Here is an 18,474-nt window from a genome sequence, read left to right on the forward strand (position 1 = left end):
GATTAAGCATCTAAATATTTAAATTTAAGAGAAATCGGATTTTCGAGTTGACCTCCGAGTGGGTCGAAGAAAGGGTCAACGACGATAACGTTCGCGATCTCATAAGAGAGAATCGTAGATTCACGCAAATGTGCGAGGGGTTACTAGTCCTCATCCTAGTCCGGATTTCGAGGCGAGCGAATGTATGCAAACCGGCACCTCGAGAAATTCGTGGGGGAAGAGTACCGCTTCTGTTATATTGAATTTCAAATGCAGCCTGATGCGATAAATAAAGCTGTAGGTACCCGTAGGGTACAATGAGTTATTTCGTGCCATTTTCACTTTGATATCCTACAAACGATTTCCACTGTCGACCGTGATAATGCATGAAAATCCTCTTCGCAACCTCATATTACCAACATACAGAAAATATCGAAGTCCGATGTTCGACGCATCGTCTACCATTAAATTTCCAACAAAATTGCATTTAAACTTTTATATTCTGACAGAATATTTCAACTAGAATTCATTTAAAATATAATTACTTACGCGATAAGCAAGAAAATCAAATTTAATTAGAATTTACTTAAATTCGAGCATTTTTTAAACGAAATTAGAATATCTAAAATTTGGAATTGCTTAAGACGGGAGTATTATTTGATTAAAGCTGAAGAAAATCGTCTAAAGTTTTACATTTACCGATGATAGAAACTCAATGAACTTAAAATGAAACAAGGATGACGGGCGTGCTTTTAAGAAAAACATGGAAAGGTGGAAGTAAAGTACAACAATATAAACGTGACAGGTAATTTCACAGTTATATAAAACACGTCTCTAATTTTATTCTTTTGATATTTTAAATATTAGACATTACTAATATCAAGTTACTGATAATGATGACATTCAGATTGAAATACCAATAATTAAATAATATTTCATTTAATAAAATTCTTCTATTAATTTCTTCTTCTTGTTTTTATTATTTTTTTTTTAATCCATTTAATAATACGTAGTACAATTAATATTAAGCTTCATTTTGTACAGTTTCTGAAAGCTGACTTAAAATTAAACTACGGTTTGGTAATTTGCATAATTGTATATGGTAAAAGTTTTTATATTATTTTTTGCAAATGAAAGATATAAAAAAAATAATAGGATTCGTGTTTGACTGATTTTGTTTCTGTATACATTTTAACCTAATTATGCTGCTATATTACCTATTTATGATTCCTTAAAATATTCAATATTACAACGTATTGAATGTCAAACGAGTTAAAACGAATAAGACAATATCGAATTTCTGGAGATGAAATAAAAAAGATAGTAGATTAGACATCATTCTACCACTGATACCGACGAACTGCTACGGTTAAATCCAGAAGAGGAAAAGAAAATGGGAAATAATTCTTATTATCGCTAGGAAAAGGATTAAATGGAGAAGGGAAAAAGATAAAGAGGGATGAACATTGTGTGAGGATATATAGTACATAGAAGATATATACAACAGGGTCTTAGATAGATATAAGCTAGACGATAGAACGAGTGGTTGGATAAATAAAGTACTTTTAGGGTTGTTAAGATAGGCTTGGAAATAGTAATACTACCTCGCGCGTTATGTTCTTAAAATAAAATTGATAACAATATTAGATAAAAGAAAAGGAGATTTTTTTCCAAATACTTTATCATACAAAAGTTAATTTACTTTACCACGCAGATTCTTATTTCAACCGATTTCATAAGGTTATATCTCTCCTGCTATATCCATTTTCTCTATCACTATTTCTATTTCTATCTCTCCTTCATTTCCCAAAAAGTTCGCGTTCGTTCGCACGCGATATCATCTCAGAAACAGCATCGTAGATGCTTACGACTAGTATCATTCATCGCACGTTTCGTTTCGGGAAAAGGAAGTATGAGAAAGATAGAAATAAAAAGGGAAAAACTAAAAAGACATTTAAAGAGTACAAAAGATAAAGATAGAAAGAAAGAGAGAGAAAGGAGAGGGGGACGAAAAGGGGGTATGGAATATAAAGTAGAAAAGAAGGATATGCATCGAGCAAATCGAGGTCGCAAAACGTTAAATCACCAGCTAGTTCCATTTTCATTTAAAACTTTCGATAAACTAAACAGTTTTACATTATTTGTGGAGACTATCGACTTCGAAGATTCGCGATTCTTAAAGTTTCAGTTTTGTCTGCCTGCTGTAATACAAAATCGATCTATATAACCGTCGTAAAAAAAGAGAAAGAAAGAAAGAGAGAGATAGAGTGAGAGATAAATAGAGAGTCTCTAAAATGTATATGTTTTGAATGAAAAACACGTATATAGATTTATCCTTACAAGATTCGTAGTAGCAGTCACGATGGAATCGTTTCTGTCGCTTAACTTTTCAATTCCATTCATCTTCTTCTCTCCCCGTCTTCCTTCACTCCGTTTTTATCTGACTGTTTTTCTTTCTCTTTTTCTAACTCCCCGTTACTTCGGCTAGATCTAAATATAAATTTATCGCTTCTATTTTTTATTTTTTTTTTTTGTAATTTTTCGTTTTCCCTTTTTTTCATTTTAATTTTATTTTATATCAATTTTGCATAAATTAATTTTAATTTTTCCATACGATTGAAAGTACCAATAAAGTTACTTTCTTTTAACAAATGCACTCGTACTTCTCGTTCCCATTTTTCTCTGTAAAACGTAATTACGAACGTGCCGATTCGCATGTTTATATCTCGAGAGAATCGACAGAAACAGTTTCCCATTTTCTCGTGCGCCATGCTCGTCGTAATCATTTTTTTCCTATCATACGTTTTTTATCTTTTCCTTTACCGTTTTCGCATGAAAAATTATTAAAATTGATTCCTTTTGCCGAGCAATAGTACGAAGTAGATAAAATGCGACACGTGAATATATGACTTCTCTCATTTGTGGAAATAACATGATAAAAAAGTTAGAAGAAGTTAGGTAGAAGGGAAAAAATGTCAGGTAACGAATCTCAAAAGTTTCGAGGAAGAAAAGAGGAAACCATATCGTGGATTTACTGGAAAAAGTCTGAAGATTAAATAAAAAGAGAAATTAAGTCCTTAAGACTATTTCTGTATGGTAAAATTAACTGTAGTTATTGCAAACTTTACTAAAGAGATAAAACAGTATTCTTGTGCATAGACTACGAAAATTTTCTATTTATTAGAACTAAAACAAGGTGCATTTAAATAAAACTACATTTTTACGCATATTGAATTGTTCAAATAAAAATGAACTAAAGGCAACTCTTTATATCATAATTACGCTCCCTTCTACGGGTTTTGAGTCTCTTCATTTTCCAAAGAGGTTGTCTTTTTCCGTCTTTGCGAAGTCAACAGAAAATTTGACAAAACAAAACAGATTTTCCGAATGGGTGTCACCCATCCATGTACTAACCATGTCCATTGTTGCTTGACTTTAGTAATCTGAAGGGAAATATTTTTTTCAACGTGGCTAAGCCGTTGACTATATATAGAATAATATTTACAATATATAGAATAGGAAAATATATATAAAATAATAAAAATAAAAATAAGACTCTCTCGATATAATATGAAATGTTCTTGATACAATTGAAAGAGAAAGCTATTAAAGAGACAAAAAGTAATAGACATCTCGCTAAAAGTAGCACGCTTGTTTTGTGAATAAACCGTCCAAATGTATAGTCACTTGCGAGCTTATTATTCCTAGCACGAAAAAGAAAGCGCGATGCATCAAATTCCCATTTTCCGATTTCTTCTAGTATCTTAGAAAAAGATTTCACAAGTAGTAAGCTAAAGTAACAGTAACGTACGATGGTCGATAGTTACTAGCAGTGAACACTATAGAACATAAGACATGACGTGATGTTCTATCCTACAAGACTCTTCCTTCTTTCTTTATTCCTTTTTTTTTTCTCTCTTTATTCTATTTTATTTACTTTCTTTCCTTTCTTCTTTCTTTCCATTTACGCTTTTCTTTTCTCTCCTTTATCGCAGAAACGGTATCCACTTTTCACGATTTCCGTGTGTCCGAGATCCCAAAGATCCACTTTCTTGGATTGTTTCCGTCCAAAGAAAGGAATAAAATAAAATATAAAAAAAAATAAAAAGGAACAGCTTGACATTTCGATCAGACATGTCAGACGAAGAACCTTAAACTACATAAAAAGAAACAAATCGAATTACCTACCTAAGCTATATTAAAGCTGTGTAGCTCTCTTGCTTGTCCACTTCAAGGATACAAATTAAAGATCTCTTGACTCGTGATATTTCTTTTCGATCTATTTTATATCAGAATTTACGTTGTCATTTATTTTGACTATTTTAATATTAATCATCGAGCTTGACAAATTGTTACATTCCTTTTACAAAAGATATCAAATTCTATTTTGCTCGTAAAAATTATCGTCTGTCGAATTTAAATAAAATTTCTTTTTCTCCTCTTTATCGTTTCTCTCTATACATTCCATTTACAAGGATAATTAAATTCGAAGGTTCTATTGAATAGAAATCTTATATGTTTTATTTATTCAATTAATAACGTTCATGCTCGCGCGATGCAATTTTATAATTTCCTCCCTTTTTGAATTATCATCAAACGGAACGTTTCCCTTTAATTTTTTTTGTTCATTATACTTTAAAATTATCCATTTATTCGTAAAAATATTCGAAGAGTGTTTTGTACACTAGTATTTATACGTACACAAGCATTCTACGATGCCTGGCGAAATGTTGAATGAGTTGTATGTGTGTGTGTGTGTGGTGGTCCTTTTGCTTGCGATATAAATTTCGATCAGAAATAACCACTTTGCGAGGAAATTCTTTCGTGCGATTTATTTCCTGGGTTATCCGCAGCGCAAAACCGAGAAATCCATTTCGATTCGCTCGTCTCTTTTTAAGCGCGAACGAATCCATCGGACGAAGTTTCGACGATATCCTCGAGACCAATCAGATCTGCGGATTTATCTCATAAATATTAGATCATTGGAATGTTTTCTTTCTTTTTTTTTCTTCATCTTTGTTTTGTACAGGAATAAAATTTTGTTACAATTTTACCCTTGAATATATGTGTATAGCATCGATATCTTCAAAATAAACTTCGTTAATATTTAATCTATTTTTTACCGTCACATATTCCGTGCTCCGCAATTATTCGATATTGGATATTTAGTTTCAGGATGTATATATATATATATATTTCATTCAATTAATTTTCTTCGTGATTTTATTCACGGAAAAGATAAAAAGAAAATAATTGACTTTAACGTGGATTTAATTGAGATCTCGAGTCTGACTCTACGTAACATCGCAAAGAATTAATTTCTCGCCCAGTTAGGAAACACTCGGCGCCACACAAAATTGTGTTAGAAACCGCGTGAATTTTTTCCTCTGAACTTCGTAAACACCTTTCAAGTTTTAATCGAACTTCAACGCGACTTTCCAAGCAGACTCGCAGAAAATTCAATTGTCCGATGCAAGCTCTGAAGTACGGTGGTAGTTAAAATAAAAAAAATAAAAAAAAGGAAAAATAAAACGAGAAGGAGGACAATAAACGAGCTTCTCAAAGAATAAAGGAATTCTCTCCCTTTTACAAATTTGAATGGAGCTCCTGTGATTCATTTCGTTATCTTTAATATGTAGAATTACAATATCCGCTTAAGGAATTTTATTTCGTTTCAGGACCGAAAGTTCGTTGATTAAATTTTTATTGAATGATATGATGCATATGTATGTATGATAAAAATTTTAACATTGATACGAAGCCTTTTTTCTCTTTCCTTTTATTTTCTTTTTTCAATTTTTTTTCTTTCTTTCTCTCACTTACTCTGTATTATGTTTAAATGAAAAAAAAATATCAAGATCAATGAAAGATGATGATAAAATAAAATTGTCAAACAAAACGATTACAAATATTTGAATTCGAAGAAAGATAATGAAATACGACATTCGGATAGGAACGCCTAATTCGTGAACAAGAAATTCCTAGATAATTTAGTACGTAACGATAAATCGAAGAAATTTCAGTTTCATCGAGAAGCGATAACTTTCTCGCGAACGTATATCCTATAAAACGTAATATAAATTGGTTTCGAGCGAGCTTCTTTCTCTCATTGTGAAAAGAAGAATAAAGAAAAAGGTAAAAAATGAGAGAGAAAGAGAGAAAGAGAATCAAGGCCGGAAATGGAGGTTCCGGAAGGGACCGCGCGTTGATGGCGTACTACCAACGAACAAGAATTCTACAAAGAAAGAAAGAAAGAAAGAAAGAAAGAAAAAAAAACAGAAAATCTATAAAAAAAAAAGAAAAGGTAAGACGAATTCTCCGGCAAGGCCGAACGAGAAATTTACCATGGTCATTGTGTTCATCGAGCATTCTTTCCTTCTCTGAACTAGTATTTTACTTTTTCTTCGAACTAGTCAACCTCCCTTCTCATCACCCCTTCGTTCAACCCTTCGCTTTCTTTTCACTATCCTTCCTCCTCTTCTTCTTTATCTGTACTACTACTATCCATCTTTCGACGATAGATAGAGGAGAAAGGTTCGGGGTCTTTTACGAAAGTTCCGAGAGAGAATCCTAGCAGCGGCGACATTAAATGCAGGAGATGCGTCGAGTACGTGATACTCGGCTTCAATGTTACGACATCGATCTCCATCGTCCATCCTTCGCCTATACCACGACGAAAAGCCCCCTCTCGCTCGTGCGAATCGACCGATCGTTAGTTATACTTGACGTTATACGTTTCACACTTTTCCGAGAGAAGAGATAGGGAATTTCGACGAACGGACAAGATATTCTATTAGAACGAACGTTCCCGACGATTGTTGATAATTGATAAATTTATTTGATTCTAAAAAAATATAAAAAAATGGAGATGGAAAATAAATAACGAATGCGTGAAAATATTCGATAATAATATTACTACGATGATCAAAAGAAAGGAGAGAATGAAAGGGAATAATAATAATAACAGAATAAAAATACGATTAGTTAGGGTGGACAGAGGAAAAACAGAAGAAGGGTCGTCGTTGTCTCGTTATCTTGACCGAACATAAAACGCGTAGAATCGCGGAACATCGGCAACCAAACGAAGGATGAAATCGTTCAGGTACGAGCCGCTGACTCGCGCGATTATGCCAAAGAAGAGATAAAAGGACGCGCCTCGTCAAACGGGTAAGCCCGAAGTTGGCTGTGCCGCTGTTATTGCTGTTCCTTCCCTTACCCCATCTTCGATATCAGATCGATGGATGCTCGAGCGGATTTTCAAGCGAGAGTTTCCTTCGTCAAGGGCGTAGAAAGTGAACGAGCAAAATCCGGAGAGAGTAAGATATAGATAAAGAGAAAGAGAGGGTAATGATCCATTCCAGCCCATCAAATCTGTCGACCTTCTTCCATCTTTCTATCTTTCTCTCTCTCCTTTCTCTCTTTCCGTTCATCCAAGGATCCATCGGCTTGCCACCCCTTATGCCCTTTTACCGGTGTTGTCTTCGGTCCCCATTTCCACTTGATTTTCCTTTCTCCCTTCGTCTCATCGTAGAAAGCGCACGTTCGCTCTATTTATTCGAACGAGATCGGCCGCATAATGTCCGAGCGTTTTCCTATTTTTCGCAGCCTACCCTCGAGTCGTTGAAGAAGTGGAAGAGAAAGAAAAGTACAAAGAAGGAATTCGAAATCGACGGATCAGGTTTTAAGAGAGTAAGCACGCTTTAACATCGCTGTCCATATCCTTTACCATTTCCGAATTAAGATAACGTTCTCCATTCTTATTTCTTTTCTTTTTTCTCCTTCTTTTATCCTATCAGGCTATTTCGATTCAAAATAATAGAGATCTTTTTATTTTCTTGTTTAAAAAAAAAGAGAAAGAATGAGAGAGAAAAGTAGAGTTCGATATGAAATTAAGAAAAATTCTGTAGACGTTTACTGACAGATTATATAACACGTAGATATATACTTGCAGTTCTTTTCTCGATTTCGTATTGTTAAGAGAAAAGAAAAAGAAAGAGTGAGCGGGAGAGAGAGAGAGAGAGAAATGACTTGCTAATAATTTTCCATTATCTCTCCGATTTCTTTCCCCTTTTCGTTGATTAACATTGAAATTTCTCTTCGAATTGTTTTCAATTTTCATTATTCTCTCTAAAGGCGAATAAGATCTTTGAGATCTTTATCCGTTCGTTAAGACTTTAAATTAAAAAAAACAGTTATTTTAATCAAATGCTCCTTGTTTTCTCGATCTCATGTCAGTTATATCGATTAATTTAAAAAGAGTAATTCTAATCAAGCTCCACGTTCTCCTATTCGGTTTTATTTAATGAAATATCCTTTCCCTGAGAGAAATATAAATGAGACTCTATTTTAAATGACGTGAACGAACGACTCATGATCATTATTTATATTCCATTCTTTGTTGAAATATCTTTCTTCTTCGTTCTTTTCCTTTTTTTCGTATCGACGACCAATGTATAAGACTTATTTGAATTGCTAACGCGTCAGAGGCGTATGTGTGTCTTTGGCGTGTATAAATATCGAGTACTTTATTCGTTAGAGAGTATAAGTTTAAAAAGCTCGGACATCGCTGTCACTACGTTTTTCATTGTCACATTGTCACATTGTTTACATTATTTACAAATGACTATTGAAATCTGTTGCCTGTTATTCATTTTATATTTTTTCTTCTATTTTATATTATTTTTTTGTAGTAAATTCAGTAATTAGAATAAGGATCTGCTACAAGGATTTAATCGATTGTATATTTTGGTAAAATGGAAAAATAAATATTTAGCAAAGAAAAAAAAGAAATGATGTATCTATCTTTCGTTTGCTCTTTTGTAAATAAAAATCTTTACGGGATTCAAATATCCTCTTACACTCTACTTTCGTCTCTTCCGTATAAAAGTATAAAAAAGTAAGTAGATAAACAAGTAAAATGGACAAACAAGCAAATTAATGAAAAAACAATATATTCAAGTACTGTCATAATAATTTTTCACACTTCGACTAGATTGAAATTAGATTTTTTGATGAAGGAATGAAAATTTCATTTAAATATTTTTAAAACGTGCGAAGTATAATATCAGCTCGAAGATCCTCAGCTCATCCCATCGAGATTACATTGATCTAAAATATATGAAGATTTTATAGAAGCGAAGAAGTGCAACAAATAAAGATAGACAAAATTAAACGGAACGTGTGAAATAATAAATAAATAAATAAATAAACACATAAATACATGTTTACATCGTATATAAGTAGATTATGGAGAAAGATATAATAGTGTGATAAACGTTTTATTTGCATTCTACGTTCGTTTACAGAGTATACAAACGAGCCTGCGTTAATGCATGATTTCGGCAGCGTTTTCACCACCCACTCACGTTATCCCATGAAAGGGTATCTGTTTCCAACGTCTCTCCTTTATACGTACCTGAAACAAAAAACGTAATGCATCAGTAATACTTTGACATGAAATTAAGAAAAAATATATTCTTATATTTTTTTTTAATCTTATTTATTTAATGCATGTATCAATATATATTTGGTACTGGCCAATAAGTTTATACGGTTTTTTGTCGTGTTATTTATTTAGATAAAAATCATACAGATCTATTGTCTAATCTTATATATTACTGAATATACAGGGTGTCCAATAACTAGTGGTACAAGTGGTTGTTCTATATAAGAAATTAAATTGAAAATGTAGAATAAAATGATTTCATATAAGATACCCTCTATAAACCTTAAATCACGTTTATTTTTTATTTTTTCATAAATAATATATATAAAAGAAAATGAAAGAAATAGTCGCAATTGTAAGAATAAAATCCTACGTATATTTGTTTCCGATCATCTTCATACGAAATTAATTGCGTTCGTTTTGTTGTTGCTCACATGCTCGCAATGCATGCACACGTGTGCGAAGCAAACAGTGGCTTGTACGTTACATACAGAGCTTTGCCTTAAAGCTCTTCCTGTTTCTATAGAGTCCGATGACGTGGTATGGTGTTGACGTACCTTGTCAACGTATGCAGAATGTAGTTACAATCGCTGTAATGGAATACGTACTAAGCTATAATATATCCATGGAAAGATATGTGTCCTATTCAATAACTTCTTTCATAGCATTTCAAAATTGTTTAAGAATTAATAAGATAACGAAATGTAATCACTTATCTCGCTAAAGAAGACAAAATTTATTGTCTTAAATAAATAAAATATTGTTATTCATTGATTGTGTATAAAATAAATGAATTAAATATTCGAATAATTCATAAAACTTTTTAAAACGTTGAAAGAAATACGTCAATAGGTAGACGATTTTTAAATCAATTGGAAATTGAACAAAAGGAATTGATTCTGTGTTCATGTAAATATGTATGCATGTACGTGTTCTTGGACAGAATCGTTCGTTCTTGCAAATTAATGAAATCATTGGAATGCTTTTGACATTGCCGCATGTAAACGTGTTTAGAGTTTGCAGTGGTATTAGAGAAACACGGTTAACCGACTAACTTTGTATCATTGTCGCACGCAAACACAATTTAACCGCAGAGTCGAATTTCGTTCGTTTGACGTTAACTCGACAAGCGATGTCATAAACGATATATCCAAGAAGACCAATATAAAAATAGGAATAAGACCAATGCGAAAATAAAATTTAAGTTAATTCGTTTATAAAATTTATAAGTTATTTTCAGTTGCCTGAAAGACAATCAAAATAAGCAAATTTTGTTTTTTGTGTAAAACAAAGTTTTAATGATATTTGTTCGTTGTATTAGATGAAAATTATTCTCATTATTTCACTCTTTCTTTTTCTCTTGTTCGTCCGAGAGTCAAACAAGTATACCAATTTCGTTGCCGTCACGCGAGAATGCGTGCTGAGTTGAAGCGGAAATGTGTTTACATGCGCGCAACGTACCATCCTTTACTCGTATGCTTAAAGAGAAAGAGACCCTGAGTAAGTAGAGGTATATGTGTGTGCGTATTTGTGTGAGAGCGAGAGACTTAATAGTTAATTCAAAGCTCCGAGATACGTACGAGTCCACGTACTTCAGACATCCTTAACCCAATACCAAATTCTCTGTCGAGGCTGGGGATGCAATAAATTTCAGTCTCAAGAACGATCGACTAAGGCATCCCGTACATCGCCATTGACAGATGGGGAATGGAAATAAACCGTGGTGAACGTAGAGAGTATGTCTAGTATTTCCCGTCATGTGTATATATATATATTAGGTAGATATATATAATATATAGATAGTACTCTAGAATATATTTATAGGGAATAGGAGCAATCGATAAAGATAATTGATCTAATATTAGAAAACATGGGAACGATGTAAACATCTGACGCGAACAAGCCACAAATTTGTATTTTTCAACTTGTTTAATTAAGATATTAATAGAAGATGTAAGGAAGACTACTAAATCGTACACTAATTGTAAAGTAAGGCGAATTACCAATAGAGTATTATTGTGCGAATTGAGGGAGAAGCTCTCAAACGGTATTATGTCGTTCTCGCGTGGAGAAATCCGATTCCAATTGTGCGGAAGGAAATGGAGGAGTAATTAAGCAACCCTTTACGGCCGATCGAAGGACTCTACGAGTAACCGTAACCATTCCTAGCTTCGAATCGTATCTCCTTCCTCCTAATCGCCTAACGGAGTTGCCGGCATCTACCTGCCCCAGGAAATTGCGGCTGACAATTGATTTCGTGACGCAGCTACCCCTGTAATTAGTCCTTCGGGCGAATCGTTTCACCTACAACTAGAAAATAAGCGCCACCATTTCGTGGACCCTTTTATGAAAGTTTCGATTTTCTCAAGGAGAATTATTCCTAGCGAAAATTATATAAAATGAAAGAAAGAATGAGAGAAATAGAGAGAGAAACTTTCTTTCCAGACTATCTCGTATCGATATTGAACGATTCGATAACGCAGAAAGGATTTTCTACTGAGTTACTAACGAACATTACGTCACGTTCCACAAATTCCGCTATCGACCTTTTCGATCTCTATTAAACTTTTTCTAAGATCAAGGAATCAAAGAAAGTTCCCTAGGGATGGATTAAAAAGACTTCTCGATAACGTACATCGAAGTCAAATATCAAAGTTCTGTTCCTTTATCATCATAGATATGAACTTCTTTCTGTATATTGCAACTTTTTTATTTCGATGAACATAGAAATTCAGTGAAGAAGAAGAAGAAGAAAAAGAAGAATAAAAAGAAATAGAAGGAAAAAAGAAACAATAGAAAGTATTAAAAAATAAAGAATGAAAAGGATAATATAAAACTGATATTTTAAAAATATCGAAAAATACTTCCGATCGATCCCGAAAGAGAGTTATCGGAAAATTCATCGACGAAACGCGCCGAATAACCGCGTTTTCGATGATATACTCTTCACGAGATGTGAAATTTGCGAACGATGAAGTACTCGTTATAACGAGTGAACCGTATTTCCCAAGCATGAGATATTGATGTATATTGAAGAACATTTCTCAAACGTCGTTCATCAAATCGTACATTTAGATGTTTTCGATTTGTCGATCCGATTTTCTAATTAAGAACATGTAACAATATATACCACAAAATGACGTCAATTTTCGGCAAATGATGAGTATAAGTCTTTAACTGTATCAGCTTTGATATACGTTTAGTTTATTAAATTTCTCCTCATTTATTCCATAAACGCGTTTAATAAATAATCGATCTAATCATGTGTTCATGACTATTATATTAATTATTGTTACACTCAGTCCTCTTATAACAAAATTTCGAACTAACACGATGAAAAAACTACTAACTACTAACTCTGAACACAATATTCTTTTAACGCGGCTTCCCTATATCACGATTTAATAAACTTCAACAACACTTATATATAGCACAAATATTTTCATCTCACTGTTTCAACAAGAAACGGAAAAAATTAACCGTGTTAAAAGACAATTGAATTTACTACCATTACTCAAGTTCAATCTCTTTCTATTGATATTACAAAAAAATATTTGATCACGAAAAAATTGGAATTATTCATTTGGATACGTGAAACAAAAAACAATTCCAATCTGTATTGTTTCGAATAAGAATCTGTCAAGATTATGATTACTTCCTGAAATATCTAAATATGTAATTAGGATTCTATAAACGTTTCGTCAACGTCGATATTACTATTTCCAAAGTTTAAGTTCAATTAGGAACAAGTGTATGTACCAGCGATTAGATCGCTTTCAATAAAAGAGGAATTTCAAACGAGAAAGAAGTCGCGTAACGAGTTAGCCAGGTGGACCTGTTAATGGTAATCGTGGTCAATGGTTGATTTCATGGGCCGACTAACCATCCAATTTCATTCGGATTATGTCTCCGAACAATGAGAAAGTCTTTCTTTTTCTCGTGTTCCTTTGCCTTACGATCGATACTTGATACCTATATTTCGTGAGTGGAATCGAAATAGATAATCTCGTTTTCTTCGTAAAGCTAAGCTATCTTTTCTCTATCTTACGATTATTATCCTTACTATAATTATAAATTACATACTTTTTTGATAACAAGAAGATTGAAAAATGTCCGGTATAAATACTTATCGTTCTAAAAATATTATTTAAAAATATTAGTTATTTTTTAAAAGATTTAGGTATTTCCGTTTATTTGATCAATATTAATGTTAATTAATTTAAAGTATATTGTAAAATAATAAGCGAATATACATCTATATATATATATATACGCATATTTTGTTCAGGATAAATAAATAAAATATCAGCATCGCATCGAATTTCGTCTATTCATAAAGTTTCATCGCTTTACAAAGAGCTACTGAAATTTTATTATAAATACTGACTACATATTTCAAATATTATTAAAATAAATAAATATCACACAAATGAATTTTTTGGAATCTTTATATATATAACACATAAATATTTTTAAATACAAATATTTTTTTTTGTTACGAAACGTAACGTGCAATCGTAGAAATTGTATAACAATGTTTTTAAATGTCACGTATTATAAAAAAATAGCTGCGGTTGACAGAATTACTGCCGGTTGAAGAGATAAGGGTTAAATCCGCGTTCAATGTAGATAACTCGCATAAGCGAATTAACGCGTGAAAATGAAAAATCTCGGGCGTCGAGGTGGAAGTTACCGAGCTAGCAACTCGTCACGCTCCGTTTTTCTTTTATTTTTTAACATGGAATTCATTCGACAGTACAAAATCTCAGGAGCGACGTTGCGTGGGTGGAAACAGCCTATGAAAAGAAGAGAAACTCATGGTCGTACTATACTTTGAGCTTTTCTCGCGAGAAAACGAGATTTACCGTGTCGCATCACAGAAAAAAAACTCGTTTAATTTTAATTGCATAAAATACTGGATCACCCCCTACCTTCTTTCACAAAACTCACCAGACCATGTTACTTTTTTTACTTCCTCTATCTCTCTTTCTTCTCTCTCTCGCTCTCTCTCTCCCTTTCGCTCTCTTTCTCTTCCTTTCTTTCTCCTTACTATATGGAAAATCTTAAAATAGAAAGGAAGGACGAGTATTAATTGCGAAATTAAATGCCTCTTGTCGAGATTCGTCTTTCAAGTATCCAATTCGAAAAGCTCCTGTCAAAGGCGTAACGAGCGATCGTCGATAATTTGCTCTTGCTCTTACGCTGTCCTCCTTATCTATCGTAATCACTAAATTTCTCAAGAGTTCTTGAATGCTCAAAGGATTGCTGTATAACATCGACGAATATGATTAAGTTTGAAAAAGAGACATCGGTTTTGATCACGTTCTAATCACTATTCTTGATAGTTATCATCTTATTCTAGAAACTTTTGGAAAATAAGAAATGTAATTACTTTTAAATTGAAGTCTGGATAAAAGATATATTTTTCATATCTATTGTAAAAAAGTATCAGAAAAATATATAAAATGTAATGGTCTTTTCAAATGTAAAAATTATTGATGTCAGAGAGAGAATTCTATTCAAGGTAATACATATGCACGTTCTACATTATTTTACACAAATAAGGTTATAACAATATTCAGCAGCTAAACATTGGAAGTTACCAAAATGTAGCTTGGATAAAATTTATTGTAGGATATAGTATCTAAATAAATTGTATCTACGATATAGATAAAAGTGGTATCTTAAAGGTGCAAGAAGAAAAAAAGCACGATTTTATCCTCTTGTATGCTTGGCGTGTGATTAGATTAGATCGAAGAGAAACAAGAAGGGATTCTGGTCTATATAAAATGGTTGCGAAGATAAAGCGATTAGATAGTGGAGAATTTAACATTACGCTTATATTTTTAGACTTTTTGACAAATTTCCATTCGATTTTGTATTAATTCGTAAGGTGCATATATGCGGCAACAATAATAATAAAAATTGCGAGGCTATTCTTTGTATCCGTTTAAAAACCGATAAAACTAACAACATTGCAATAGTATTTAATCCTTCCATTCTTCAAGCGTTGAAAACGAATGAATTTCATTATACACGAATTGATTTGATTCCCTTGTACCCAAAAACTCGTAATTTCATCGCGTCAAGCGTAACAATTGCGTGCGTAAGTACTGACATTTCTAGAACGAAATAAAGCCGAGAATCAATTTGTCATTCTTAATGAATGACCAACGAGAAATGAAAAAGTTTACCTGAGTAACTTTGGTGGCTTTGAAAATTTGAAAACTCGTTTCGCCTACGTACTTAATTAACTTCCTACTTCATTATCCTTATTATCACTTCTTCTTCCATTTACCGATTCAATCGTCCTTCTTTAATTAGCTTACTCAGTTCTCTCATTGTCATTTTATCAAACTACTTGCTCCTACCTATTAATTTAATTATATTTCTACACCATTTTCATATATTTGCTTGTATATAATATATATATAATGCTTATGTGTGTGTACGCGAAGAGAAAGTAACTTACTAACCACTTAAAATTTTCACTTTAATTAATATCATAGCATGGAAATAGATAAAGAAGAAGCACCATTAGAACACTAAACGTTCTTCATTAATGTTAATAGCTTCGGCTATTGATACTATCTTTACAATCCCTTATAGTGACACTATTTTTTCAGATAGCATGTTCATGTTATATCTTACAACAAGACACTCCCTTAAAGTTTACCATCTTTCTTAAAGCTCCATCTTCCCCACAATATTTGATATCAATAAAAACTTTGATGGCACTACTTCTTGATGGATTCCATGTAAAATGGATATTATGGATTGGCTCGCATCTCGAATAAGTCCTCATGCTCCAGTTAAACTTTTCTAATGCGTTTGAAAGTTCTTATTAAAAAAGTAATGATCTTTTTAAAAATAAAATAAAATAATTTCCCAAGTATAAATCTAATTATCTCTTACTGAGTAATTTGCGATTATTAAAGATCATATTTTTCATTATAACGCGAGCGATAATCGTTCATTAATTTAATAATTATTTTATCGAACGTTATAATAATAAAAAGTCTGTTATAAGAACGTCCAATTATTTTCCAACCTTTTGAAACCTTTTAAAATGTATTATCAGCACGCATATTTATAAGACGTAATGGCGTACTAAAGTTGAAAGTTCGTTAAATAATCAGTCCGTTATAATAAATTAAAGAGCAACCTATATTTATATATTCCAGCGAAATATCGACGTATATACAGTTTGCGCTACACAAACGCGATTATACCTCCCGCGTTATTATCTTCCCCGTACGCGCAAAATAATTTATGTAAATTATCAACGCATCAAATACACGACGCGTCAGGCCAAGCGATAATAACCACTCTCGTTGCTAGGTTCGTTGTTCATTTCGTCATTCGTTATGTTATTTGGTGTTGTAAAATTCTTGAAAATTAACGTTTCTTTAGTGTTAAGTGAAAAATCAATGACTTGGTTAAATAAGCTATCTACATACCCATGAACATGATTAACGATAAAACGTAAATTGATATATTAATGAAGCTTTAAATAAACTTCCAATTTAGCGATTATTATTTTTAATATCGTGATAACTAACACTATTGTTCGAAGCCTCAAATTATATTAGAAATAAAATGATAACATTATGATGACACATTAAAAATTTTAATGGATTTTCAAAAAAGACGCGATCAAAATAGTCTCATCATTCTATTTTTTTTGTATCTTCCTTATTCTTCTTTTAAAAGAGATACCGCTATATATGATGAATTTTAGTCGCGTCTGAAAACTAGAAGAAGGAACAATATACTCTTGAACTCTGGAAGAGGGTGCTCAGCTCTTTTAAAAGAATAAATAATGACACGAGCCAAGTGAGTTACGAAAATATAGGAACGCCGAATGAATTTCTACGTTCGAAATATTACAGAGTATAATTGTGCGCTTTCAAAGAGGTGGGAAATATACAAAGAACAAAAATTAAAAAAAAAATTTTGAAATCAACTAGATATTTGACTCTCGACACATTTGAACTTTATTAACAATTTAACAGAGCGGCACAAGCTTTTCGAACGAAACGTTGTAATTTCGAACTGAGGTGAGATTCATTATGGTTTAAAACCTTTTACAAGAGAAATTATTCTAGAAGAGAAAATGTATTTGAGCGTGTAGGCGGGGATACCATAGTCCCAAATTATATAAAAACCTCGTTAGCGCAATTATTTCCAAATATTCCTTTCGAGTTTTTCATATATTTTATTTGAATACTTTAAAAGAGATTGTTCACGAATATTTGCATTTAAATGAATCATCTACAATACTCATACGTGATCGCATACAAACGCACGCAAATCTCTATATCAGCGTATATTCTCATTAGATGAACATATAAAGGCTATAAAAATATATACGAATTTCGTTTCCATATTTGTAATATATTTATCTTCATTTCTTCTAAAATTACAAGTCCAATGATAAAATCAAAATGTGTGATCAAATGCTTCGCTAAACTTTCGACGAGGGTAGATTTCATATTAGATTAAAGTCGAATGGATTATCGATAAATTGACCGATCAAAATATGATCGTGAAACAACACGGAGAAGACGATATTGTCCTTGTTGATATTCAACGCGCGATGAAACAACCATTATTTTTTCTTTGCGTTACGTCGACCAATATTTTCTCAAAATACGAAGAAAAGAGGGAAAAAATGATTAGGATCTTCTATAACATAAGTTACCTTTCTCGAGTAGAAAGGATTCATTTTTTACTATCGTGCAGACCATGAGCTTCGCTCGACACCTTTCGGCTATACTTTCAAAAATAAAAAAAAAACGCGCGATTGCATAGAAGAGAAAGAGAAAGAAAAATGGAAAAAGAGATGGAAGAATAAGAGAGAAAAATCTCGTTCCCTGTGTCCATTTCATATAACGTTTTTGTTCACAAAAGCCTCTACGTCGCAAAGGCGCTCTACTTGATAATCCAAGGGTTAATAACGCAGTGGTTTTTGCGGCTTATTTGGAGCTACGGTTTCGTATTGCCATGTACCTAGTTGGAGGATGGAAAATTCTCTCCCTTTCATATAT

The 18,474-nt window shown here is 32.5% G+C and overlaps 1 protein-coding gene and 1 long non-coding RNA gene across 19 annotated transcripts in view; both read right to left on the reverse strand.

Moving 5' to 3' along the window:
* Nucleotides 1-18,474, reverse strand: part of LOC122521485 (neurobeachin) — a 310,344-nt gene that overhangs the window by 165,315 nt on the left and 126,555 nt on the right. The window lies entirely within an intron of this gene.
* On the reverse strand, nt 7,388-9,332 carry LOC122521490. Its single transcript, XR_006304781.1, has 2 exons — nt 9,208-9,332; nt 7,388-9,087 (listed from the first exon to the last, which is right to left on the reverse strand). It is a non-coding gene; the product is annotated as an uncharacterized LOC122521490 (long non-coding RNA).

The sequence above is a fragment of the Polistes fuscatus genome, unplaced genomic scaffold, assembly GCF_010416935.1.
Source record: "Polistes fuscatus isolate 324 unplaced genomic scaffold, CU_Pfus_HIC Scaffold4, whole genome shotgun sequence".
Lineage (NCBI taxonomy): Eukaryota > Metazoa > Arthropoda > Insecta > Hymenoptera > Vespidae > Polistes > Polistes fuscatus.